The sequence below is a fragment of the Podarcis filfolensis genome, assembly GCF_964270895.1.
Source record: "Podarcis filfolensis genome assembly, chromosome: 2".
Classification (NCBI taxonomy): Eukaryota; Metazoa; Chordata; class Lepidosauria; order Squamata; family Lacertidae; genus Podarcis; species Podarcis filfolensis.
The window spans coordinates 121090447-121118073 of record NC_139605.1 but is presented as its reverse complement, the minus strand read 5'-3'; the positions used below and the strand labels follow the sequence as shown (position 1 = coordinate 121118073).

Genomic DNA, 27627 nt, shown 5'->3' with positions numbered 1-27627 from the left:
GGCCAGCTGCTTGTTTCCGGAATGGCGGGGGGGGGGCAGGGGGCGGACATGCTCAACCATAAAAATAGATCTTAACTCTTTCCTATTCAAAGTCTGATGAAGTGTCTGCGCTACACAAAATAAAATATGAACGAAGGAAATCAGGTTGCACTGCATCTCTTTCAAAGGCAAATCACCTTAAATTTCACGAACAGATTAAGTCCAACTTTTCATTAACTTCTGCTGTCCACTGAACAAATGGGCAGTAAAATGACAATGAATGGAAAACCAAAAATGATTTTAAGGAAACCTAACTTTACCTTCACTGAACAGCAAATAAAGGTTCTAATGTTATATGGAGTATATGCTAATGATTAGGAAAACTGGTTGAAGGAGGTATCTGCTCATACCCACATCCTCTACTTTCTTTCCTATCTGACCATTAAAAAAAAAGAAGCCTACAAGTAAACATACTGCAAGTGACAGCCGTTATTGCAGCGTACTTTGATGTCACGTATACCACATACAGCAATAAAGCAGACATTAAAGTCTTGCATTTGGAAGCTGACAAGCAAAAAGAAACCCCCTCTTAGCTGAGCTAACAGATGCATTCAAAGATGCCATCTACTAGGAGTGGGTCTTGAAAAGGAGAGGCAGAAAGGGGAGGCAACAGCAATTCCACCGCCCGCCCCCCCCTCTTGCTGAACATTGGTTTCATAAGCAGAAGGACAAAAACAGAAGAGAACACCCACTTGCTGAAGCAATTACCATTGCACAAGCAACAAAATACCTATGGCAAAGCCACCTAAAAGAGGCAGCTCTCATATTTTTTGTCTGCTTCATCAATCTGAGCCCCTCAAAATAGCCCAATTTGGATTTTGAAAGCTAGGGATGCCTCTGCAGTGTTTATCATTCATTCATACATACATACATTATGAAGATTTATCCAGGAATATGAAAGATGAAAGAGAAGAGGATAAACGGAGCACTAGATCAGGTTCAGGGGAATTCCTCCTGGAGAGCCCAGTCCAACACAAAACCCAGCTTGACCATCAAAGCAAACAAGAAAGAAAACCAATAGGCATCAGTTTACTCCAATTGTGTTGAATGGAATATACATGGTCAAGTAGTTGCTCAAAGATAACAGCCAACATCCTTCCCTCAGATCTAAACAAATCCTTAAAGGGGGGAAATGTGCAGGAATTTGTGAAGGAGGATAGTGATGGGTGCTTGGCTTCCCATCATAAAAACAAAGCATGAGTTAAAAAAAACAACGGAATCCCAGCACACGTCCAGCAGGGAGACCTCCTTAATGACACAAAAGAGCTGCGTATGTTTATAGGGGATTCCCTTCTTCCCTCTAGGTGGATGCATAGCATATCACAAAAAACTGATGACACAGGAGCCACGGAGACCCTGCAAGCCTGGAGGAGGAGGAGGAGGAGGAGGAGGAGGAGGAGGAGGAGGAGGAAGCATGGGGAGAAGAGATGAAATCAGACTCCTGTACCATTCAGAAAAAAAGCCATTCTGAAAAACCTTATAAAGGCAGATGCCCCTCTCACTGACGTACCAAAACAGTCAAACAGCTACACAATTAAATTACAAGGATAGTTAGTTCCATTGCAATCAACAAGACATTTATCTTGCTTTCTCTCTCCCCACCAAAATCATCAGAGACTTCAGTCTAAAAATAAACTCACCCCAGTGGAAGCTGCACACTGAGTAGGTCATCTATTTCCCCTTCTCAACAAGGACCTCATTGCCATGAACAGTTACCAGAGGAATTTTGCCAGGAGACCTTGGTTCTTGGAATCCTCCGTTTCTTTTCGGCCCCCACCCCACCCCCGGCTTCAAATGCAATGTGAATGCTCCTCTCCACTGCTACAGCAAGCTAATTGCTCTGACAAGCTGCTCAGAAGGAACGAGACCCCAGCTGCTTGAAGAGATGGCATAGAGAGCTCTGCCAATGGCTACTTCCACACCCCCTCTCTCCCTCATTCAGAGACTTGAGTGTAACTGCCTCCTCAAGGCTGAGGAAAGGAAAGGCGTTTAAAGACACAGCATCCCCATTTCCACCAGCAAGCACAACAATAAAGAGAGAATGCCCAAATTAAAATGAGAGCATGTTTTTTTCTACTGAAGCTATGCTCACTGGGAAAGAGAGAGCCTTAGCTGCAATGATCCAGCTTAAAAGGGATTCCCATCCAGATGAATCAGTTGTTTACATCCACCTGATATTCAAATTCAAACTCATTTACTACTTGCAAATATTTCCTTCTGTTGTCCTGATCTCAAAGGGTAGGAGATAGTCTGGATCCAACTCATTATACCTGCTTCCTAAATCCTGTTCATTTAAGTAGGACGTAAGTCATGACTACCTCATCACATTAATATCAAAATCAACATAAGCAGAACTTCTAGATTCCACTCCAAATTTGTGTTGAGCAGGGGTCAGCAACCTTTTTCAGCAGTGGATGGTCCACCGTCCCTCAGACCATATGGTGGGCCAGGCTATATTTGGGGGGGGGGGGGGAATGAACGAATTCCTCTGCCCCAAAAATAACCCAGAGATGCATTTTAAATAAAAGGGCACATTCTACTCATGTAAAAACACACTGATTCCCAGACCGTCTGCGGGATGGATTGAGAAAGCGATAGGCCCATTTTGGGCCCCAGGCCTTAGGTTGCCTACCCCTGGTGTAGAGTTTACTCCTTACTTTTTTCTTCTCCAGAGGATATCCCACAAGGCAGAGGATGTTTAGGATCAGAGTTTTCCTTCTCCTAGATGAGCTACCTTCCCAGGTGGATGAGTCCCATCTGCCTCTCACTTCCCTCTACACCACATGCAACAACTGCCTTCTTGACCATTGGACCCACTATTGGTCTTGTCTGCTCAATCTGCCAGAGCCTGTCTTTGCATGCAGGGAAAGGGTTTGAGACGCATCAGCTAGCCTCACCTGGTTAGGCCAGCCAGTTGAAGCCATTCCCTGGGTGTGGCTGCTGTCACATGCCAACTGCTTCTAGGAGCCACAGGTGACAGCTGAGTGCATGGTGGGGCCCAAAGGTGGGCAAACTACCCCAGAAGGAACATGATGTGGGAGTTTGAGTCCAGCCACCACCCTCACCACCACCATCTTTGCTTATCAAAAATGGGCACATATGCATACATTTTATCTTATTTTGATAATTCATTTAAGTACAAATGTTGTGGTTTGTTTCCATTGTAAAGAATTCTGACATAGAACCATTGTTTTTGGCACAGTGGACAAAATATAACCCAGGAATCAAGTGTGGAGTAAACTATATTCACCTGGTCATCACTGCAGAAATCTTACTATCTCAAACAACTGAAAATGCCACATCCTGCCATTATGTTCCCCACGTTCAAAACCAAACTATCAGGCACCTTTAAACACAGCAATTTGGCCAATATCTCACCAGAATCCTTTGCTGAAAGCCAATCATGTTTTATTAGCAGGTATTAACTCTGAACAATAGCTGGTTTTAGTTTATTTCTGAGTTAACAAAATTTGATTGACTGTTTTTCATGAACAAAGGCAAAAAATGACAAGTATGTCTGCAGTGATTACCTGGCGTTACCTTTTCACCATAGCAGGGATTTTAAGACTGTTCTAGGGAGCCCTAGGCTATTCTCATGGAGAAGCAATTTATGGGAGACAAAGCTTCTTGAAAAAGAAAAGCTTGCCCAGAACTTCCCATCTTTCCCTGCAATGTGCAGCCATGGGTAAGTGCTTGCTGTACATTCTTAACAGGGTGGATTGATTTAAATCAGGGTTGGACACAACTAAGGCGGAATCTAGACACATATTAAAAAAACACTGTGAAAATGCCTTTTTTATAGTTTTGAAAAAAATATATTGAATTTGCCATAACTCACCATCACCATCTAGTGTTGTATTTGTATAATGCACTTTACAACACACTTAAAATGTTTTATTTGTACAGCTAAAGTTCCACTCAGGATAGCACATTTAATAGTATAATCATGCTCATTAATTCAAATAGGTCTGCTCTGCGGAGGATGAACACTGGGTAAAACCCTAATTTAAATCACCAAGAAAAAAGTCATTTATTTAAATCCAGGACTCATTTTGAAATTGGAGTATTTCCTGAGCAAGCATGCATTTTAACTGAAAAATAAGAAGAAAAAGCATGTAAATAGAGGCTCAATATCTAAAAGTGTAATTCAAAGTCTCTGGCCATGCAATTCAGATTGTCTTCTGTACTATAGAACTATGAGTGGAATTCAACATCACACTATAACTATCATTCCATTAGTGCAAACATTACTGCTTTCCAGACAAAACAATCTCTTCCCTCCTTCCCCCATATATTGTTCCAGGGGTTCTCTGGACCCCATCTAAGCAGATTTGGAAGGGCGGGGGGAGCCCACCCCAGCTGTGCTAGTAGGACTTGATGCACTGGCCCCCGTTAGCACAACTGTTTAGCTGAAGCCAGCCCAATATCTGTTTATAGACAAGCCATGTACACATGTAAGAACACTAAGCAAATAATTTACTTGAAGGTTAAGGCCTCAATCCTACGTACTATTATTTGGAAATATGTCTCAGTTAACAAAGAAGAACTTGTTTCTGCATACATATGAGTAAAATTGGGTTGCAATCAAGTTTCCAAAAGCAAGAAATTGTAGTTACTGAAATGGAAAGTGACTTGTTCAGGTAGTTTGGTCATCAGTATTAATAATTTTAGAACTGAGTGCACTGCAGGGCTCGGCTGCTTGGGTATAAAATACTACAAGATCATGCATATAATGGATGTTCCTGGTGAGATACAAGAGGGCATCACCTGGATTCTTGTGCCTATGCTTGCATGTTACTCCCTATATTTGGTCACTATACAAATAGATTAACTATTGTGATATGAAGAAGTTTTCCATACTGTTTTCGCTTTACAAAGAAAAGTAGCACAATGAGATCAGAAATTCAGCTTTAGGAAATTTTTAAAAATCATTAAGTTCATATTTATTTTTAAATCAGCTTAATTTTAAGTGAGATAATTGCATCTGAAACTTTAAAAAAATCAAATTTTAATTTTAAAATCTGGTTTAAATTTTATTTCTCCGTGTCTTTTATCCATTCTAATTCATGGCCCATGTAGGGCAATGCCAAGGTGCAACAGGGCTGGCCCACTTGAACTCTGCATGTACCCTTGAATATTCACTTGTCCCCAGTATTTTCAGGTAGAGAAAGAGGTTCCTCAGTAAACTAATGTGGGATTAGAAGAACGGGTCACCCACAGGTTTGAAAGTTTGAAGGCTCTGTAATATTTGCATACACAGGAGTACACATTTCCATAAAAAGATAGCCCTTCATCTCTCAGCTACTGGCATCTATTTCTGAATCACAGAGACACAAATCCAAGCAAGCCTATGATAAAAACTAAAATGGACAAAAGAGGAACCAACAACATTTTGGTGCACGCATGTTTTGTATTAACTTATTATTCTGCTGTTAATTTGGTTTGAATTTTCTTAAGAAAAGCAAGCAATAACATAAAACACAGGGAAAGAGAGATAAAATACAATTTGCAAGATGTGAAAAATATACCCTGCACAGGAGATAAATGCCAAATTATATATCAATTTATTTCTTTAATAGTTCTGTTTGGAACAACCTGACAGTCTCCAGACTGCAGAAGAACAAAGAATTCAACATGTACTTTTCCTTAAATCTCATTATTTCAGAGGGGGAACTTGAGCAACATATCAGAAAAGCAAGCTTGATTTGGTCTACACTACAGCCTGACTCAGTAATTTTGAAAACACAGGGTTTACAGCCCTCCTGCTACCACCCAGACACTGTGGATGGAAAGCTCAGCAGTTCTCTAAATGGAAATGCTCACTGGGAATGAGCAATGCTGCGGTGCCTAGACCTCTGCAGAAGCTTATTTAAGGCCGAGAACCAATAATAATAATAATAATAATAATTTTATTATTTATACCCCACCCATCCGGCTGGGTTTCCCCAGCCACTCTGGGTGGCTCCCAACAGAATATAAAAAACACGATAAAACATCCAACATTAAAAACTTCCCTAAACAGGGTTGCCTTCAGATGTCTTTTAAAAGTCAGATAGTTGTTTATTTCCTTGAAATCTGATGGGAGGGCATTATACAGAGAGAGCGCCACTACCAAGAAGGCCCTCTGCCTGGTTCCCTGGAACTTCATTTCTCACAGTGAACGAACCACCAGAAGGCCCTCAGAGCTGGACTTCAGTGTCCGGGCTGAATGATGGGGATGGAGATGCTCCTTCAGGTATAATGTGCAGAGGCCGTTTAGGGCTTTCAAGGTCAGCACCAACAGGTAATGAGATAAATGTGATGGAATATTATGTGCATGAACTTGCGTGAATTTTCTTCATACAAGAAATAGAAGCCTGCAGATATAACATAAAGACTGTCAGATGCAGCCAACTGAGTCCCAGTTCTTAGACCCTGTACTATTCAAGAAAGCTCATGTTCCAAAATTGCTCCTCAGTAGGAAACAATGTCATAGGGAGTGCCAAATCTATACTGCACCTTTCAGCAAAAAAAAAAAAAAAAATCCAGAACACACACTCTCTCTCTTTCTCTAACACCTAAACAGTTATTGTAATGGTTATATGGGGTTGCCCGTGCGTAAGTTGCCGCCACTCTTGGCGAGGTTGCCTGGTTAAACCTTTTCCTGGCTGGACAGCCCTTCACTTCGTGGCTGTTTCAGTCGCTAGCAGAATCCGTCAGTGGGCGTTTCTTGAACCTCTTCCAGCATAAAAGTTCTTTGACGCCAAGTCTCCGCCTACTCTCCCTGCGTGGAAGTCTTCTGCGCAGGGTGGGTGTGGGCAACGGAGGACCCGTGCTCTCCCCGCTGGTCTCCGGCAAGGAGTCCTGGAGCCCCCTCTCCGATGCCCCCATCTGCCCCCCTTTCTCCCTGGTGTCACGCTGATTTCCTTCCCCAGCCGATGAGTCCCCTCTCTCCCTGCTGGGCCCTTCTCCGGCATCTCTTGGGAGCCTTGCCTCCACTCCTGGCTCCGATGTCAGTTCCCTGACAGTTATATATAGGTTGGCAGACACCTTGCGTTTTCAACCTGCAGTGTCTGGGAAACTTGATTTTATTTTAGAACACATTTGTGCTCATAAGGATTTCTTTAATGGTAAATCTTTTAGAGACAGCGACTCCAGGGTGGAAGAACTGCAAGTCAGCTCTCCTGACAAGTCCAAATGACAATGCGGGATTGGGCCACACCTCACTTACCAACAGCCTGTTCTTTGTCTTTCACACCTCAGTGCCACTTATTTAAGCATAGCAGGTACATACAAAGGAAACTAGGTCAGAGACACAGAAGAGATGCTGATGCATTTGTGCTTTAGACTTGCAGTAGCGGAGAAAGGCCTCTGTTTTTCAAAGGAAAAAAGAGTCACAGCAATGGGAAAGGTTTAGATAAGCAAACACTTGCAGGGCAGGGCCATAGACATTGATTGACCTGAATGAAACACCCACCTATTCTCTCCACTATGGCCTGCTCCCATCCCATCAGGTCAACTGGAGACCTCACTTGCCCTGAAAACACTCCAAGCGACAAGCGGATATGAAAATGCCAAAATCATACCATCTGTACTGCCTATTCTCTGACAATCAGCAGCTCTCTAAAGTCTCAGGCAGAGTAACCATTCCCCTCTCCAGTGATGCTACTTGAAACTCATTTGAACTGCACATACCAGCTTGGAACTCTCTCACTGCAAAGCATGCACTCCATCTCTGAGCTATGATCCTCTCTATCTCCACCAGGGCCTTCCAGCACCTACTGTAGCAAGTGGGGTTTCAAAAGGAATTGGGAGGGGAGCAGCCACAACAGCTTCTCTAAGCGTCTTAGGGCAGTTCACAAGGAAAGGTAGAAGAAAAATACATCAGCAAAGGAAATGCTTTCTCTCTGCAGCTCTACATTTCCCTTCCCACCTGTTGTGCATTATAACTTCACACGTAAATCAGGATCAGTCAGCCGAAAGCAAGACAACCTTTTTTGCTAACCTAAACAAGACAGGAGTGTGCTCCCGTGGTATCACAAAGAACTCCAGATCACCCTTTCAAAGTTTGGTCCAAGGAGTTGAAACAGCACACTTCTTTTCTGCCCTCAAACTGTTTCAAGAAGTTCAAACTGGGAGCTGATAAAGAAAGTGTGGATGAGGGAGATGGGGAGGAGCAATGGCAGCTTTGGAAAGTCTTTGAAAGCTTGTAACTAGTTATCTCTAATCCTAAAAACCAACTTCTTCAAAACTTAAGGTATCAATTTGAGAATAAAGACTGAAAATAGAGTATATTTATCAGTGGCGTAGCGTGGGGGGTGCAGGGGGGGCCGGCCGCACCGGGCGCAACATCTGGGGGTTAGGGTTAGGGGGCGCAAATCCATGGGTTAGGGGGCGCAAATCAACAGGTTAGGGGTGCAAATTACTTGCCTTGCCCCGGGTTCTGACAACCCACGCTACACCACTGATATTTATACAATATAAGTTGCCACATAAGTTGCTACATATGGGATATGCAACATATTTTATTTAATATAAATATGCTAAATTTAAAATTTTTATTGGCAAATCAGTAAGTTTTGAAGAAGCTTCTTTTTAGGATTGTTGTTTGGCAATTGGGGTATGGATAATTGACAGGCAGGCATATGAAACATGCAAGAAAAACAGACACAAACAATGGAAATTTTTGCATGTATTCTCAGTAAGTTCTTGGATCACCTCCATAACCATGATGCCTAGAAAGTTCTGAAAGAACTAGAGGAAAGTTGGAAGCAACAGGCCACAATAGATTCTGCCTATCAATTTGCAAAATTGCAAAATTGACGCTGAGGTCCAGCGCCGAGGGCCTTCTGGCGGTTCCCTCATTGTGAGAAGCAAAGCTACAGGGAACCAGGCAGAGGGCCTTCTCGGTAGTGGCGCCCACCCTGTGGAACGCCCTCCCATCAGATGTCAAAGCGATAAATAACTACCTGACATTCAGAAGACATCTTAAGGCAGCCCTGTTCAGGGAAGTTTTTAATGTGTGATATTTTAGTGTATTTTTGGTTTCTATGGAAGCCGCCCAGAGTGCCTGGGGAAACCCAGCCAGATGGGCGGGGTACAAATAATAAATTATTATTATTATTATTATTATTATTATTATTATTATTATTATTAAAAACCACTACTGTCTCTGGAAGCATCGGATTGATATGAATGCGAAATATATCCATACACATATACAGAGCTCCTCAAAACAACTGGACCCATTGCCTTGTTGTTGGCAACTCCAAACCATTCCACTAAAATTTTAAATTTGATTCACGGAGGCCCTGAGCTTCATTCTAACTTGGTGTGGTGGGAAGGAAAAGAATATCACACTGTTGTAAGTCCCCACACAACTAAAAGAAAGTCTCCCTTTTGCTCCAACAGTTACATGTAAAAATTATGTGTTCCAGATATGCCATTGCTAGTTTTTATTGCCACTTTGCAGCCCCATTTATTTTTTCAAAACAATGAATTTTATTTCAAGTGTGCAAAACAAAAAACACCAACATGTGAAGGGCAAATTACAAAAAGAATTTGGTTCAGTTGCTCCTGATACACACTGTACAAATGTTCATTACCAATGGGGTGCAGCAGCAAAAAAAGCTAATGCTATTGTAGGCTGCATCAAGAGAAATATAGTGTCCAGATCAAGGGAAGTAGTAGCACACTCTATTTTGCCTTGGTCAGGCCACAAATGGAATACTGCGTCCAATTCTGAGCACTACAATTTAAGAAGGATGTTGACAAGCTGGAGTGTGTGCAGAGGAGGGCAACCAAAATGATCAAGGGCAGGGGTCCTCAAACTACGGTCCACCGGCCACATCCGGCCCATCAGGGTCCTGAACCCAACTCGCCCAGGCAGAGCCAGCGCCGCCGCCTTATTCCTGATGGAAAGAGGCGCAGGATCACCGCTGCCCCGTTTCCCCATTACAAGCTCTGAAGCGTGCTTGCAACCAGGGTAACCTCTGAGGGGCTTGCTCATGAACAAACGAGGTGGGCGTTCATCTGATCCGGCTGTATTGCAGTGCCCCTACCTTGGCAGCCACCTCCGCCACTTGTGAGTCTCCACCACGGCACCACGGCAAAAGCCCCACAGAGCAGTGTCTGGCGCTGGCCACCATTGCTCCCCAGCCTGCCTTGGCTCAGGGAATGGGGCAGGCGCTGCTCCTCTTTCTTCTGTTCCGGGCCCCAATCCTCCCAGGGGTTCGACCTGGCAGCAGCAGCAACATTAGCGGCGGCCTTTATTATTATTTTCAAAAACATTTTCTTTTCCCAGATTTCTGTTGAGTCAAGTTCTTTTGCGCCACCTCCCCTTCAGCTTTCGCTTTTCCGGGTTGGGAGCGTTTGGGAAAAGTGAGAGCAGGGGATCCCAGGTGACCACGGGGGTGGGTTGCCTTTCTTCTTCCCCCCTCGAGCTTTAACTCTCTCTCCCTCTCCCATTCAGCCCGCAATCCCGCTCGCTCTCCAGCGCCGCTTCCAAGCCCCCTCCCATGCTTCCTCCAGGGGAAACCCAGCTCCTTTTCCTGGCCTCTGGCGCGAGTGAGGGGTCCCTGGCTGGATCTCTCTCCCCTTGTAGCCAGTCAGGGCAGAGCTGCCATTTCCCCACCCCCTTTCCCTGTGTCTTTTCTTCCTGAGGTAGCAGCAACAGCAGCAGCAGCAGCGGAGGAGCCCGCAGGGTGAACTCGCTCACTCCCTTTTGCGGAGAGGTACAATGTACCTGTGGCGCCTCCTCTTCGGCCTCCTGGCCGACCGGGCTCCCAGCTGCGGCTCCCGTGCGGCCTCTCATTTTGGGCTCCCCGCAAGCAAGTATTGAGTATCATAGAAACCCCCAGGTAAAGATGGCCCTGACAGCAACAGCAAATGTGGACTCAGCCCGGGCGCAATCCAGCCTCCCTCCCTCCACTGGCTTGTTGCATGGCCCACCCTCCTTCTCGCTTCCCTTCCTTTGGGAATCGGGAAATAGGAGGAGAGAGTAGATCGTGCATGTCCCCACTTTGAGTGCTCCAGGCTAAGTGGCTGGATCCAGCGGCAGCACTTTCCAGATGTCCTCAGACTCCTACCCTTTTGCCCTAAGCAAGTTTCCAACCATTTTTCCACCTAGCTCAGTTCTGCCTACACTGACTGGCAGCAGTTTCAGATAGGGATCTTTTTGTGCGCTACAAATAAAGTATGTGCAGTCTGCATAGGGATTTGTTCATATTTTTCCCAAACTATAGTCCGGCCCCAACAGTGTCTGAGGGACAGTGAACTGGCCCCATTTAAAAAGTTTGAGGACCCCTGATTAAGGGTCTGGAAACCAGGCTTTATGAGCATCACTTGAAGGAGCAGGCTGTGATTAGCGTGGAAAAGAGGAAACTGAGAGGAGAAAGGATAGCCATCTTCAAAAATCACATAGGCTGTCACATGGAAGAAGGAACAAGCTTGTTTTCTCCTGCTCTGGAGGGTAGGACTCGAACCAATGGCTTCAAGTTATATAACAAAGGGGATTTTGAGTAAACATCAGGAAAAACTTTCTGACAGTAAGAGCTGTTTGGACAGTGAGACAGTCTCCCTCAGGAGTTGTGGACTCTCCTTCCTTGGAAGTTTTTAAGCATAGGTTGGGTGGCCATCTGTCATGGATGCTTCAGCTGAGTTTCCTGCATTGCAGGGGGTTGGACTAGATGACCCTCGGGGTCCCTTCCAGCTCTACAATTCTATGATTCTAACAGGACTTTTTTACTTTTGTTATGGACAATTCCAATTAATAGAGAGGAAAGGATTAAATTAACACAGGACATTTACTTTCGTTTTTCTCTCTCTCAGGGTTTTAAATGTCTCACAAATCAGATGCTTCAACCAAAAAGATTTTGCAAAGAAAAGGCTTTCTCCCAAAAACTCACAACAAAACTGTATTACGGCACTTTTTAGCTCATGCAGTTGGAAATCTCAAAGCCCAGCCTAAACAATGCAGCAAACAGCCTTCTGGGCCCATGACCTGCAAGCTTCAATGAACTGATAGCAGAATAAAAATGCTTAAAACACCATGAGTGGTTCCAAAAATGACATAGATGCAGCATTCATTCAGCAGAGTTTACTGAGGCTTAACTGTTTCAAAAAATCCAGATCCCTAGAAAGCACAGTCTCTTAAGAATCCAGTTGCTGCAAAACTTAACTTAATAGTAAAATCTTAAGCTTAGCATTAAACATATTATGTACAAATCACCACTTAACTGAGAGAAAAAACAAAGCAGGTACGGAGTAGAGAGAATGTAGCTAGAGGAAGAGAGAACAAAGAGCCCCAGTGAATGACAAATACATCCTCTTCACTCAGTGGCCTTGAGAGAACAATAGCAGGGTCAGCTCATAATTGTTTAATTCAGCTGTGCCCAGTTTTTCTGAAGGAATAACCCAAACATCAAGAACCTTCTGCTTGTTTCCCCAGCAGAATAGAAACTTACTTGTCAACTAGAATATTCCAGCTTTCACCAGCTTCCAGCTTGTATCATACAGAGAAAATACCAGAAAACTTCTACCTGTACCCATAGACTAGAAATGATCTCTACAGTTTTTAGACAAACAGTTTGTGCACTGATCAACTGAAGAGTGTCCAGAGAAGGGCAGCTGAGAAGGGTCTTGAAATAAAATCCAGTGAGGAACAGTTGAAAGAGTAGGTTTAGCCTAAAGACAAAGGGATTAGGAGTTGTGGGCAGGATGGCTGTATTCAAACTATCTGATAGGTTGTCTTGCAGAAGACAGACAAGGCTTACTCTTTTGTAGAGGGCAGGACTGGAACCAATGGACAGAGGCGGAGCTAGCTGCTCCAGCACCCGGAGTGGCGCACATGGTGTGCACCCAGGGGGAAAGAGATTTCAGCTGACATTGTAAGAAACTTCTAACAGTAAGAACTCTTCTGCAATGGAACAGTCTGCCTCAAGAAAGAGTAGGCTCTTCTTTCCTTGAGGTTTTTAAGAAAAGGCTCCACACCCACATAGCAAAGATGCTGTGGTTTCATCCTGCACTGAGCAGGGGTTGGACTGAATGATAATCAAGGTACCTTCAAACTCTTTTTATTCCATCTCTGGTCAAACTTCATAGGGCTCAATATTCAAGCTTTACCTAATACTTCATTTCAGATGGCCCTTATGTGGAGGCTTAAAAAATTACCATCAGTGAAACCAGTGGGACAAATCTGAAAGCTTTCGAAGGCATTAGACTTGTAGAGTTGTAAGGGATCGTGAGGGTCATCTAGTCCAACCCCCTGCAATGCAGAGATCTTTTGCTCAACGTGGAGAAATGATAGCAATGTGGTAATTGAACAGGTTAGCTCTCCTAGATTACTAACCAGGCAGCCCTGCCATGCCACATTCAGGCAGCCTTCAAAGCATTACCCACTAGAGCAGCCTTTCTCAATCTGTGGGTTCCCATATGTTGTTGAACTACAACTCCCATCACCCCTAGCTAGCAAGGCCAGAGCTCAGGGATGGTGGGAGTTGTAGTCCAACAACATCTGGGGATCCACAGGTTGAGAACCGCTGCACTAGAGACTGGTTTTGCCCTCAGATCCCCCCAATGTGAGGATCACTTGTGCCCCAGAGAGCACTGCATGCCAACCACATGCACCCCACGCCACTTGTTACTTCTGCAGCACTTAAAAATGGCCCACAAGAACCTTGGGACAGCGTTTATAGAGCAGGCTGGGAATAACATTTGGAGTCAGCTCAGGGGAGTTACAGCTGGCCTCGGCAAATGTTTGAAACCAGATTTCTGAAATTAGGTCACAAGCAAAAAAATTAGCATTTTGCTAGTTAAGAACTGACAAGAAACTGCTTCTGCCCTAGATTTGAGATATCTAGCGGAGGATGAATTACAGAGGCATCATAACAGAAAAAGCACTGGAAGGCATTGTGCTGGTCTGCTGCTCAGGACTAAGCATTGATGGCAGACACTGCATTTTGGAGATTCAAAGTTGTATGCTGCCCATCATGTTGCTCAGTTTACTAAGAGGCAAGACTTGGCTCTCCTACTCTCTTCCCTCCCCTCAAGACTTTCTGATGCACAGCAGTAACAAAGAGCGATCCAGGGTGCTGGAAGTAATGCACCTGTTCTGTGCCAATGAGACTTTGTTCCAGTCACAGGAGGGGACAGCCTGCTTTTGTTACGTTTGCTGCCTGGCCCTGGCCCTGGAATAATTCATAGTGCTAGAAGAGGGGACACAATCAAACTTTCCATTCTGAAAGATTTGGGAAGGTACTGTCCTAGCTATTACAAGTCACTGTCTACCTAAAGCAGAGACCTTTGCAGCACACTAAGTCCATGAACCAAAAAGCCCCAAAAGTAAATTCTGCAAATTCAGTGCAAAGGAATCAGATTTTAATTGATGTCCAAAAGGGAATTAGTACTGGAGCACATTGGTAGATAAAAGGAAGCTGTCTCACACATAATGCCAAACTACATGCATTAGCTAGAACAGGGGTCTGCAACCCGCGGCTCCGGAGCCGCGGCAAAGGTGTAAAAGAGCCACATGCGGCTCCGGATACTAGCGAGGGGAGGAGGCGCATTGTGCGCCCCGACACTCCCCACTGTGGCGGGCGCTGTACTGGCTGTGACATCGCATGGGGGCATGTTAGTCACGCACCGTCCCGACGTCACCTTCCTGCCCGCTGTCAGATCGGAGGGCAGCGGCGCACATGCAGGTCTATGACTGCGAGGAGGAAGATGACGTCCCTGTTTTGGACCCCCGGTAGGCCAGCCATGGATAAAGGCAAGAAAAGAAAAATTTCTGAAGAAAACAGAGTGTTTAATGATACATGGACAGAATCATTTGCATTCTCTACTGACAAGACTGGTTTACCAGTATGCTTAATATATGTTATATTTGTTTTAAATGTTGCAATGGTTTTGCGGCTCCCAGTTTTTTTTTCTTTGGAAACGGGTCCAAGTGGCTCTTTTTGTCTTAAAGGTTGCAGACCCCTGAGCTAGAACAAGCCTAAGAGAAACCTTGGACTGGCATTCTCTCTGTCCCCAAACAGCCATGAGAAGGACTTCTGCTGCTCTTCCTTTCACTTTCAAATAATCGTGGATTAATGTTATAAAACTCGATATTGTTGTCAGTTTCTCTAGGCGGATTCTAAACAAGATGTTTCATTACCCCTAGTTTTAAGACATTTGGGATGGAAATAGACCAGAACAAATAATAATAGAAGCAACAGGTTGTAGTCAGTGCTAGTCCTATTCCAAGTAGACCCACTGACTAACAGGATCGTTCATTTCAATGGGTCTACTCTGAGTAGAATTAGCATTGGCTGCAACTCATTGTTTCTATTATGATTGGTATTTTCTGTTTCTCACTTTGCATTCTGAACTGAAGATCTGCATTTTGCTGTATAATGAAAGGAAGTAGCATGGCGGGAGCAAATATAAGAGCAAGTGATGGATGAATATGACAGGGAACACTAGAGCAGTGTATGCACAAAAGCATTTTTTCCTTTCTATGTGATTAGGTACAAAGCACATTGAGACAAGTGTGTGAATCAGGGTAGGAGATAAGGGTACATAAAGACAGTCATACCATAGCAGCTGGAACTAGTGATGTCATTTAAAGATCTCTAATTCCCCCCCCCAACACACACACAAAAAATTCAAACTAAAATTCTGCCACACAAATTGCTTGAGTACTCACACCCATGACATATATAGGCTACAGAAGCAATTCCCAAAAAAACATATATACCAATGAAATGAGATTAGAGCAGCTTTGAATGCACCACATTCAAATTTCTGTCAGGAATTCTGCACGCACAGAATCTGACTAGGTCTTGTCTTCCCATCTTATCTTCTTTAACAGACTTGTGACACAAGTTAAATTGAGAGGTAGTGGCCATAGATCACTTAGTGAATTTCATGACTTGGAATTTGAATCCAGTCTCTCCAATCGAACACTCAACCTACGAGACAAAACACAGCAATGCCAATCCCCATGGTGTACCCTCAATTTCACAATGAAAATCAGGGATTCCTACGCCTGAGTGGATGGAGTAAAGTACAGTCTCCTGGTGTGCTCAGGTTTACAACAAACAGCAGGGTCAACACAATCCAGACACAAGTGTGCTACAAGAAAGTGGGAATTTGAAGTACATGCAAGCAGATGGCTCCAGATAACTAGAGCAGTATGACAGGCTACAGGCTACAGTGTAATTCAAAGACACATATATGCTTAGATAAAGGTACATCAGGGTCATTCCATATCAAGTGATCCAATTTTTTTACCTCACGACATCCAATTTTCTTGATATTTTGCACACTTGTTGAATGATCAAAACTAAATTTAAAATTTTAATTTTTTTATCTCATCCTGTTTTTGAGTTATGAGGGTTTGAAATTTCAAAAAAAATAAGAAAAAAAATAAGGATTTTGGCCTTGCCAGGCAACACAAAAACCATAAAAGCTCAGCCCAGAATTGAGTTATTTCAAAACTTAAAAAGCCAATCTCTTCAGAATTTCATGGGCTTTAATATGGTATGTCACATGACGGACTTACTTTAAATTTCAAAGTTACAAAATTTAAATTTTTAAAAAATGGTTTTAAAAAATTAATATGATTTAAAATTTCCAAAAAATGTATTGATAATTTAATATTTCTAAGAGCCACCTGCAAAATTTCATCTTGGGATCTGAATGGGATCCGTTTTTTAAAAATATTTTGTACATACATGTCTGCCTTACTGAGTTTTATTTAGGATAAATGGGTCTTCTTGGGAGTAAAACATAACAGAATAAACAAGACTTCGAACTATAATATCAGTTACTTCAGGCATTTCTTTAGAAAGTTATTCAGTTAAAAGGTATCTGAAAAGCTAGTCAGGCTTTTCTTTTAAAAATGTGTTCCAAAGCTGAGTGACAGCTTGCTATTGCATGATAGGATTAATGCTTGTTAGTAATGTACTTCATTTCATGAGCATTACAACAAAGTCCCCATTGAGACAAGTTTTACTTATTCACACATACTGTACATTCACCCATGTGCATGACACATCATAAAAAAGAAAGAAAAAGTCCATGCCCTGCTGGGTTCACAATCAAGCAAAAAGCAATACAAGGGAGACACAGGGGCAGACATGGGAAATGGAAGCAGGAGTACATGGAAAAAACCTATGCAATCAGTGCAGCTATATGTACCAGGGTTTGCTGAAGCAGCCGGTGGGGATTGGGGTTTGCGCCAAGAGCTTCATGGAGAAGATCAGTAATTACTGTCCAACCTTCTTGGAAGAAAAATAAAGATCACAACTACAGATCCGATTCTGCAACATGCATATATAAAGGTGCATTATCAATTTGTATTGAGCAATATTGAGGCCAGATAAGAAGGCCTGCCAAAGCCACACCCCCCCCCCCGAGGTGAATGTAGATCTTTCGTTGGGGCATTCCCCACAATCATCTGCAACACCCAAGAGTTGTATGATATGAGGGGTTACTTAGCAGATATAGGAAGTGCTCCCTATGCTGCAAACCGTTAAGTACATTTTGGAGATTCTTGCTTTTCTCTGCTCTAGAAAAACAAAACTAGCACACACATCCAAGCACTCAGAAGCTCCACACATTTAATGAGGGCCTCTACCTATTATATTCTGATTCACAATCCAATAATATTCTTGTCCTCCCACTGCTTCTGTACTCCATGCCTTATGCAACATGCAAAGCCAAGAGCAACTGGCCAGCAATTTGACAACACTAAACAATATCTGTCCTCAACAAAGCCACAGTAGGGAACACAGGACTGTGGCAGCAATCTATCCTTCCTGCCTAGGCAGTAAAAAGATTAACCGTATATTTTAATGATCTTGCATTATCACAGGCTACGGCCATCCTCTTCTTATCCTTTCCCAAGCTGGACCCGGCAGAATTTGACATGAACCAAATCTGTCAAAGAACTCAAGACAGACACGTGGGTCCTAAAGTGCAAAAGGGAGGGGAGGGGAAGGGGGGGGAGAAGAACCAGGCCACTCCATTCAGTTCCAAACAATGATAAATAATTCAGGACGAGAAATGCCGCAATACAGAACACACAGAAGGGTTTAAAAATAGAACACGCTGAAGCCAAAGGAGGAGACAGAGAGCATGAAAGTACCATACAGGAACAGGGATCTGTGTCAACAAATCAGAAACCACCAGATGCTGTGATCATGACAGAGCTGACTGCTGCCAGATTGCAGTGATCACGACATCCTGTTGTCACCCAACACACTGTGCATTTTTTTTCCTTCTAAGCTGGTTCTTCCTACTGGAATTCTCCAAGTAATTATGAAACAAGTATCAATGCAGGAAGATAAAAAAAAAGATTGGCTCTTCTTGCTCACCATTTGAAATTGTCTAATTGTCAGATGCCAAATGCTAGAGAAAGGTATTACGAACAGGAGCAATCTCAGGACCAAGGGCAATCCAGACCCCTCCCTGCCAGATTATGTCCCTTAACACCAGCCCTGCTCCATGCCCTCCTTGGGTGAGGCTTGAATGCACCCTACAACTACAATACTCTCTAAATTTATCTGGCAAGGGAAAAGGCCCAGAATCAGATTTAAACTACTCACAGATCAAAGAGGTAGGGGAGGATTCGCAGTTCCAAATTTAAAGTTGTATTATGAAGCCTCGTGTCTTTGTTGGGTCAAAGATTGGATCGTTATTAAAAATAAAGACTTGTTAGATCTAGAAGGATTTAATATAAGATTTGGTTGGCACTCTTACCTATGGCGTAACAAGGGAAAGGTTCATAAAGGATTTTCTAACCACATTTTTAGAGGACCACTGCTGGAAGTGTGGGAAAGAAACAAAAAATTATTGGAACAGAAGACCCCTTGGTGGCTATCGCCAATTGATATCCTGACAATAAAAAAACTATTTAATATGTATAAAATGATGTACAGGTGGTATGTAACGCCCGTAAAATTGGAAAAAATATATAAAACTGGTGATAAATTATGTTGGAAGTGCAAGATCAAGGAGGGCGATTTCTATCATATGTGGTGGTTGTGTGAGCCTATCAAAAAATTCTGTGAATCTATTTACAATGAATTTTAAAAAATCCTCAAATATACCTTTATCAAAAAAACCCGAAGCCTTTCTGCTGGGGATAATTGGGGAGGAAATCAAAAAGGAAGACCAAACACTCTTTCAGTATGCGACAGTGGCTGCCAGAACTCTAATAGCGCAGAATTGGAAGACATCAAAAATCCCAACTATAAACGAATGGCAAACCAAACTATTTGATTATTTAGAACTGGCAAAAATGACACAGAAAATAAGAAATCAAAAAGACATAAAGTTTAATAAAGAATGGAATAAATTTATCTAAAAATCTAAAAATTTATCTAAAAATCTAAAAATCATAGTAGGTGTGACGTAACACGTGTGACGTAAAGAGTCTTTTGAGGAAAAGAAACTGCAGATAAAAAATCATATAATATATTCTGAAACCGAGATGAAGGGAAGTCAATTAATGTTATGTGTTATTTAGTTATTTAGTTAATGTAAGTTAATTAGTTGGTGTTTTATGTTAGGAGATGTTTTTTCTTTTGTTTTTTTATTATTATTATTTCTTTTATTTATGTACTCCTTTTTTGGTATGTATGTGTTATGTATGTTTATTTTTTCACTTGTTTTAATGTTGGATGTAGCAAAATGAATTAAAACCAATAAAATAAAAAAGAATGCACCCTACAACTGTAATAACACCTTTTCCTTGGTATGTTATAGAAAGCTCTGCGACTTTTGTGTATGTGGCTGGAGTGCATAGCTCACGGCTCAATACAAATTGATAATGCACATTTGTGGCTCAGCCCAGATTTGCCTTTGACCCATTCAATACTGGCATGAAATCCCCAGAGGACTGCCCAAGAGGGAAATGGTTCAGGCTCAGAAAGGTTTCCCACCTCTGCATTAGAAGACTAACACTTTGCCCCTGCCATTCATACTCTAGCTAAATGTTCATAATTTGTACATCCATTATCTTTTGCAAAATGTTATATGCATAAAAGCAGGCACTCGGAAAACAGAGGAGAGTTCTGAGTGGAAGCAATCAGGGCTCTCTGGCTTTGCCTTTTCTGCTGTATGATGACAACAATTTTTGAATGATTCTTCCTCAAGCAATTATGTATTTCTTTAGAACGTATGTATGTGTCTCAAAATTGGGGACAAGGAAGGTAACTATTCAAGGTCTAATGTGACAAAGCAACAAACAATTAAATGAACCAGCATAATTGTTTAGGTATGTGGACGATCATACAGCTAGAACCATTCCTGCATTTTTGTTCTTTATTCATATACCGTATTTTTCGCTCTATAGGGCGCACCGGACCATAGGGTGCACCTAGTTTTTTTTTTTGGAGGGGGGAATAAAGAAAAAAATATATCCCCAGCCCCAAAGAGCAAAGAATCCAAGACAGCCAGCGGGATCCATCCCGCTGGCTGTCTTGGCTTCCTCTTTAGCCACACAAAACCTCTCTAGCCGGGAGAGGCTGCACGCGGCTTTGGCAGAAGCCAAGACAGCAAGCGGGATGGATCCCGCTCGCTGTCTTGGTTTCCTTTTTAGCCGCGGGGCTGCGGTGGGGGAAGCCCAAGCTTCCCCCGACCCCAGCCCCCAGAACAGGTCTGGGAGCGGCAGCGAGGTTGCGTGCAAGCTCGCCTTCGCTCCCGGAGCTTGCCGGGCTGGGGGCGAGGGAAGCCCGAGCTTCCCCTGACCCCAGCCCCCAGAACGGGTCCGGGAGTGGGGGCGAGGTTGCGCGCAACCTCGCCTTCGCTCCCGGAGCTTGCTGCTATCCACAAGCCTTCAGAGCCCGGCGGGAACTCCCGCCGGGCTCCGAAGGCTTGCGGATAGCTGCCCAAAGCCCGGGGTGCGCAGCACTGTGCTCCCCAGGATTCGGGCTGCAGGCTGCTTTCCGCAAGCCTTCGGAGCCCGGCGGGGACTCCCACCGCACTCCGAAGGCTTGCGGATAGCTTCCTGAAGCCTGGAGAGCGAGAGGGGTTGGTGCGCACTGACCCCTCTCGCTCTCCAGGCTTCAGTGAAAGCCTGCATTCGCCCCATAGGACGCACACACATTTCCCCTTCATTTTTGGAGGGGAAAAAGTGCGTCCCATAGAGTGAAAAATACGGTACTTATCCTTATTTACCCATAACACCTTTATGTTATGTTTAACTTAGTCCAAGTGATTCTTGTTCTTTCACATCCAGCATGCTATCGAACCAATACTGAGTCAGCTAATTACATGACCAAGGGGACAGGGTCCCAACCCTAGACTTTGGCTCACTCTCCTGCTTTGATATATCCCCCCTTTGTCAAACACGAAATTAGGCCATATCTGACCTGAAAGAATCCCAGGAATCTACTGGAAGGGGGATCATACAACTGATCATGCAACACTGAAAACGAACATGGGCAAATCCTAAGTCCGCCTCCTGCAACTGCACCCTGCAGGAATCTGTTTCTGCATGGGGAGATGAGGAGTCTGTTACTTGGTACACTGCAAATCAGAGAGGCCAGTTGTACATCAGCAAGTATCAAGCACAATCAGAGATAGCTTGCATTCTGGCAGATGCAGGCTTACTTTGCCTGTGGCTTGGCTCCTAAATCAGCAATAGGAAACTGGAAGTTATTTCTGACTTCACCAAAAAAGACATTCCCTGGCGAAGAAAATGCAGTGTTCTTGTACAAGGAGATGACTGTGCTAAGAGGTTAAAGTTCTCCTTTCCCCTGCAAACATGAATTTTAAAATTTTTAACAGTACTATTAATGTGTATCTCATATTGAAGTGAGAATCCTAGGGAATCGGGGGGGGAGCATGCCATGCCCTAGATTTGAGCTGAAAGTGAACAAAACTGTTTCTCAGTTTTAATCACCAAAGAAGACATAAAGCACTGCAAGGCATCACTGGTCCACTTCTCCAGTATTGAGTATTCAGTATTCATGAAAGCCTCAGCTGTAATCAGTCAAGTCACTGTTGCAGTTTTAATGGAGTGCTCTCTGTTATCTTGCCTAGCTATGATGACAATATAAAGCTGTCACATTTTTACCTCTAAAACATGGAACACTAATGTCTAATATAGTGTAGTGTGCCTTAAAATAAAGTCAAAGCTGAATAGTGTTGCATCTGAGAAGTGTAGAAGTTATATCAGTATTTTGATTTTTAGTTAGAGCCAGCGTGGTGTAGTGGTTAAGAGCGGTAGTCTCGTAATCTGGGAAACTGGGTTCGCATCTCCGCTCCTCCACATGCAGCTGCTGGGTGACCTTGGGCCAGTCACACTTCTCTGAAGCCTCTCAGCCCCACTCGCCTCACAGAGTGTTTGTTGTGGGGGAGGAAGGGAAAGGAGAATGCTAGCCGCTTTGAGACTCCTTAAAGGGAGTGAAAGGCGGGATATCAAATCCAAACTCTTCTTCTTCTTCTTAAGAATTCTGCCCATGATGCATGCAATGGCAGACTGAGAGGGCATGGCAAAAAAAACACACGCTCAGGCAGGAAGCTGAGGTAGGAACCCTCAAATGTCTGGTGAAGCTATCCCCTATGAATGGGGGAAAAGAATGTTGTCCTTTCCTGAAATCTCCTTTCCAACAAATGGCAGAATGTGGGAATTTTTTCAAGCAGGGAAACTATGAGAGCCTCTCCCACAACCTAAAGAAAGGTAGTTCACCTGTTGGCTTCTGCCTTCTTCTAGAAGCGGGCTGGTTAAAAGGGAGGAGGGAATCCACAAGACACTTTTAGATTCTCAGGGGAAATATAAATGAAAGTATGAAGTCTGAGGAATTAGGAACATCCTACTAGCTCCCAACATCAAGCATGCTATAAAATATGCTTCTAGATTACAATTTTTTTGCTTTATGTTGCATTTTTGTTCTAATTATATTGTTTTAATATTGTGCACAGCTTAGAGGTTTTTAAAATATTAAGTGGTTTACAAATGCTTTTAAGTAAAACATATAAAATGAAGTGATGTGTTAGAGAGACAATTTGATTGCCATCTCCTGGTCCAACCAATTCACAATACTGGAGATAGCTCACTCAGTTGGTTAGACTTGTGGTGCTGATAATCCCAAGGCCACAGGTTTGATCGTCATATCATATTCCTGCATTGAAGTGGGTTAGACAAGATGGTCCTCAGGGTCCCTTCCAACGCTACAGTTCTATGATTTTATGATTAACTCTGGGTCCCCAGATGTTGTTGGACTACAACTCCCATTATCGCTGACCATTAGCTAAGCTGACTGGGAAGGAGAAATTTTGAAGTCAGACAGTAGATTTTATTGTTTATAGCCAATGGCCATCACAATACAGTATGAGCACAAATCAAACAACTACAAAACAAAATGTATGACGTGCACCAGACCAGGACAAATCTACAATGCCCAGAAATTAAAAACATTCCTTCTAGTCAGCATCCCTAGGGGTTGGCACTTGCACTGAATTTGCTGACAAGCAACATCTGAAGACCTCTGAAATATTGCCCAAGGGATGACAAACCAGTCTTGAATTCATGAACATGTTGAAAACTATGATATTATGCAGGGAACAGGACTGGAGGTGGAGGGGGAAAGCGTCACATCAGAAAGAAAAGGAGATTAGTCTGAAAAAAACAGAGAGGAAGAAGTTGTCCCAGACAGAGTGTATGATTATTTCATATATTTCTATATCACATTTAGTCACCAAGTCACCTCAAATCATTTCACATAAGATTAGTTTGTGTACAGCAGATAGTGCAAAGGCAATGATGAGGAAGTGAAAGATACGGGTCTCATACAAATCCCACTTCTTGTCTTCAGAAGAGAAAGTTCACTAATGAATCAAACATCTAAGCAGAGAGGAAAACTTTATAGAGATGAAGGTCTCCAGCAGGTGCCTCCATCATCTGAGGTGAGACAGTTTGCTACCAACTTCTCAGTAGTGGCAACCCAGTTACAGAACACTCTCCTCAGAGAGGTCTGGCTAGCACCTACCTTTTCGTTCTTAATGTGCCAAGCAAAATTTTATTTTCCCCAACTTTGATACAATCTTAATTTTGCTGTTTTTATACATTTTTTAGAATTTTGTGGCTTTTAGTGTACTATGCTTTTTTGTAATTACAGTTTTAATTATTTTATTATTCTTTGTAAATCTAGGGATATGATTGAAGGGGATATCGACAACAGAACAAACGAACAGCTGCAATATTATGCACAATTATTAGGAAAAAAGCACAACTGAATTCAGTGGGTCACTTCTACACAAACATGCACAGACGCTGTCTAGATGAATCCAAAAGTGCTCTCTAGACCACTAGAGGCACCCATGTGTTGCATGTAGGAAACACTAAGTTTTCACCATGTAGATTTCTGTTCAAAAATCTCTTGGTTCCCAATGTAATGTTGCACAGAAGCTCATGCATTTTAATTCAATCCAAGCTCTTTTTTACATTCACTGAAACATGGTGAAATCCCCAGAGACTGGTCACTCTCACGGTTTTTTAAGCAACAAATTCATTGGAAGCCCAGCACTTGCCAAAAGCAACTTGTACTCCTTAAACTGTTTGCTTGCTTCAAAAAAGACTGCAGTTACAACAAATGGCCAGTAGGAAGTATATTTATTATGCTTTTAAAAAAATAAAAGCTCTCTCTTTGTCAAGCACCTGGCAGTTTGTGCACAATGGGGTTCCCCTGACTATAGTTCCCTATGAATGACAATTATGGCCTCTTGCGCTGCCTGCCCTCCCTCTTGGGTGACTGAAAGTGAAACAGGATTTCTGTCTTTACAACAGAAAAGGAACATTCTGAACGTTTCAAACACTAGAGCAGGAGGACTGGGCAGAACAATGTTGGATTTCATCTTTACAATCACAAACTGTTGCCTCTTAAGTAAATTCTTACACACTTTTACAACTTGGACTCAAACTGGAGGCTTTCATGGTACTTGCTTACAAAATCAGAGGTCATGTGTAGAATGTTTTTGACACTATATTACAAATACAAACAGATGTGAACTTTATAGCAATCTGAATTACACAGTTATGTTGTCACTTTATTCCACTAATATTACAGGGCTGAAAGTACCTTTTCTCTCTCTCTCTCTTTATTGCATTAAAGGATAAGTAAATGCCCTCAGAAGTGCAGCAGAAAACAAAAAATGATTTACTTTTGAAGTATTAATAGGATTTTAAAGCAAACTATAAAAGCAGCTTACAAAATCATTCAAATGGCAATCCACATTTAGTTTTAAATTAGCTCTTGAATTACCGTATTTTTCGCACCATAGGGCGCACCGGACCATAGGGCGCACCCAGTTTTTTGGGGGGGAAATAAAGGGGGAAAATTATTTCCCCCCCAGGCGCGGGGCTGGGGCGGGGGAAGCTCGAGCTTCCCCCGACCCCAGCCCCCAAACAGGCAGCTCTCTGCAAGCCGTGGGAGCGCTCCCACTGCTTGCGGAGAGGTCCGCGAAGCCTGGGCGCGCTGATCTCAGCGCGCGCAGGCTTCGGCATGCTGGCAACTCTCTGCAAGCAGCGGGACCGCTCCCGCTGTTTGCGGAGAGGTCCGCGAAGCCTGGGCGCGCTGATTTCAGCGCGCGCAGGCTTCCGCATGCTGGCAACTCTCTGCAAGCAGCGGGACCGCTCCCGCTGTTTGCGGAGAGGTCCGCGAAGCCTGGGCGCGCTGATCTCAGCGCGCGCAGGCTTCGGCATGCTGGCAACTCTCTGCAAGCAGCGGGACCGCTCCCGCTGTTTGCGGAGAGGTCCGTGAAGCCTGGGCGCGCTGATCTCAGCGCGCGCAGGCTTCCGCATGCTGGCAACTCTCCGCAAGCAGCGGGACCGCTCCCGCTGTTTGCGGAGAGGTCCGCGAAGCCTGGGCGCGCTGATCTCAGCGCCCCAGACTTCCGCATGCTGGCAACTCTCCGCAAGCAGCGGGAGCGCTCCCGCTGTTTGCGGAGAGGTCCGCGAAGCCTGGGCGCGCTGAGTTCAGCACGCGCAGGCTTCGGCATGCAGGCAAGTCTCCGCAAGCAGCGGGAGCCCAGCGCTGGGCTCCCGCTGCTTGCAGAGAGGTGTGCGAAGCCTGGAGAGCGTGAGGGGTCGGTGCGCACCGACCTCTCTCACTCTCCAGGCTTCAGCGAAAGCCTGCATTCGCACCATAGGACGCACACACATTTCCCCTTCATTTTTGGAGGGGAAAAAGTGCGTCCTATGGTGCGAAAAATACGGTAGTTCAAGTACCTAGGAGTATGGGAGATTATTATTAAATTAGCAGCAGTCAATGATGACCTATTCTCAAACTGCCCCTTCTCTGAAAAAAAAATATTTGGTCACATTCCCTCTCGGTAGATCATACACATCTTTTGTCCTTGCTTCTTCACAGGATGCCTTTTTCCAATGTTCCTTTTGTAAGTATAAACCTCTTATGTATTTTGTATTCTCATTTTGTATTTTTCTGTTTTGAACAGCCCTCGGATCCTCAAATGAAGGATATCATACAAATTTCATTAATCTTAATACAGTGGACGCTCGGGTTGCGAATGTGATCCATGCGGGATGCACGTTTGCAACCCGCGTCTGCACATGCACGGGTTGCGATTCGGCGCTTCTGCGCACGCATGACTGCCGAAACCCAGAAGTAACCTGTTCCGGTACTTCCGGGTTTCGGCAGTCTGCAACCTGAAAAAACGGAACCTGAAGCAGATGCAACATGAGGCATGACTGTAATAATAATAATAAATTTTTATTTGTATCCTGCCCTCCCCGGCCAAGGATCATAATCATCATCATCATCACCTGCTGCTGTTGCTGCTGCTGCCTCCCCAATAACGGTAATAAGGCTTTCCTAAATGTTCCTCAAATCTGTGAACACATTACTAGAGCCACCAGTCTGTGAAACTGTGGACACCAAGGACTCCACCATCACAGTACCAAGCCTGTAGTCTGACAAAGCCAGTCATGGAGATCTTATAAATTAAAAGAGAGAATTGGAATATTGCTGCCTGAAGTGCACACATGCAACTCAGGTTGTGTGTGCTCAACTGGAATAGACATAAATAGGTATTTTAAACTAAGTCTTCCACAATACCAATGGGGAACTGAGATTCTATATTTCTAAAGCCGTATGCACTCTGGTTATTACTCAATAATCTTCAGTAATCCACATTCACAAACTGTGGTCTTCCACTTCTAAAACTGTGACGACTTCCTCCACCCCATTAAACTGAAGAGAGACATCTCATTTAATGGGTGATTTCCTCCACTCATATTTAAGTTATTGTAACATAAATTGTATTTTAATATAATCAGTTAAAAGTGAGATTCTTTGCTTCTCCACACATTTATCTCTATGCTTGTAGTCAAGGTCAGGGTAGGTGTAATGCTTCTGCCAGCTTGTTAATATCAACAGGAACAAAATGATAGGCACACAATACTCTCAGTGTTTTTGGATCTGGAATACACGTGGTTTGTTGTTGTAGAAATAATAGGTTCTGAAAGCATTGGTTTCAAGAAAATAATGAGAACTCATTCTCAAGCCCTGTCTGTTTTCAGAGTTCAAACAACTTTTTGCTATGGTCCCGGTCTATCCCCTCCCCAGGAAAAGGCTTCCTTTAGTGGAGAGTTTGATAACA

At 43.5% G+C, this 27627-nt stretch overlaps 1 protein-coding gene across 11 annotated transcripts in view; it reads right to left on the bottom strand.

The window, feature by feature from the left end:
* Positions 1 to 27627, bottom strand: part of R3HDM2 (R3H domain containing 2) — a 140334-nt gene that overhangs the window by 93897 nt on the left and 18810 nt on the right. For 2 of the 11 annotated variants that reach the window (XM_083599743.1, XM_083599745.1), the window contains exon 1: positions 1680 to 1968. The exons of 8 other annotated variants lie outside the window; for them this stretch is intronic. The gene's annotated coding sequence lies outside the window, so the exon portion shown is untranslated. Of the gene's footprint in view, positions 1 to 1679; positions 1969 to 27627 lie in introns of those variants that run through there. One more of the 11 variants, XM_083599738.1, reaches the window with a different exon arrangement.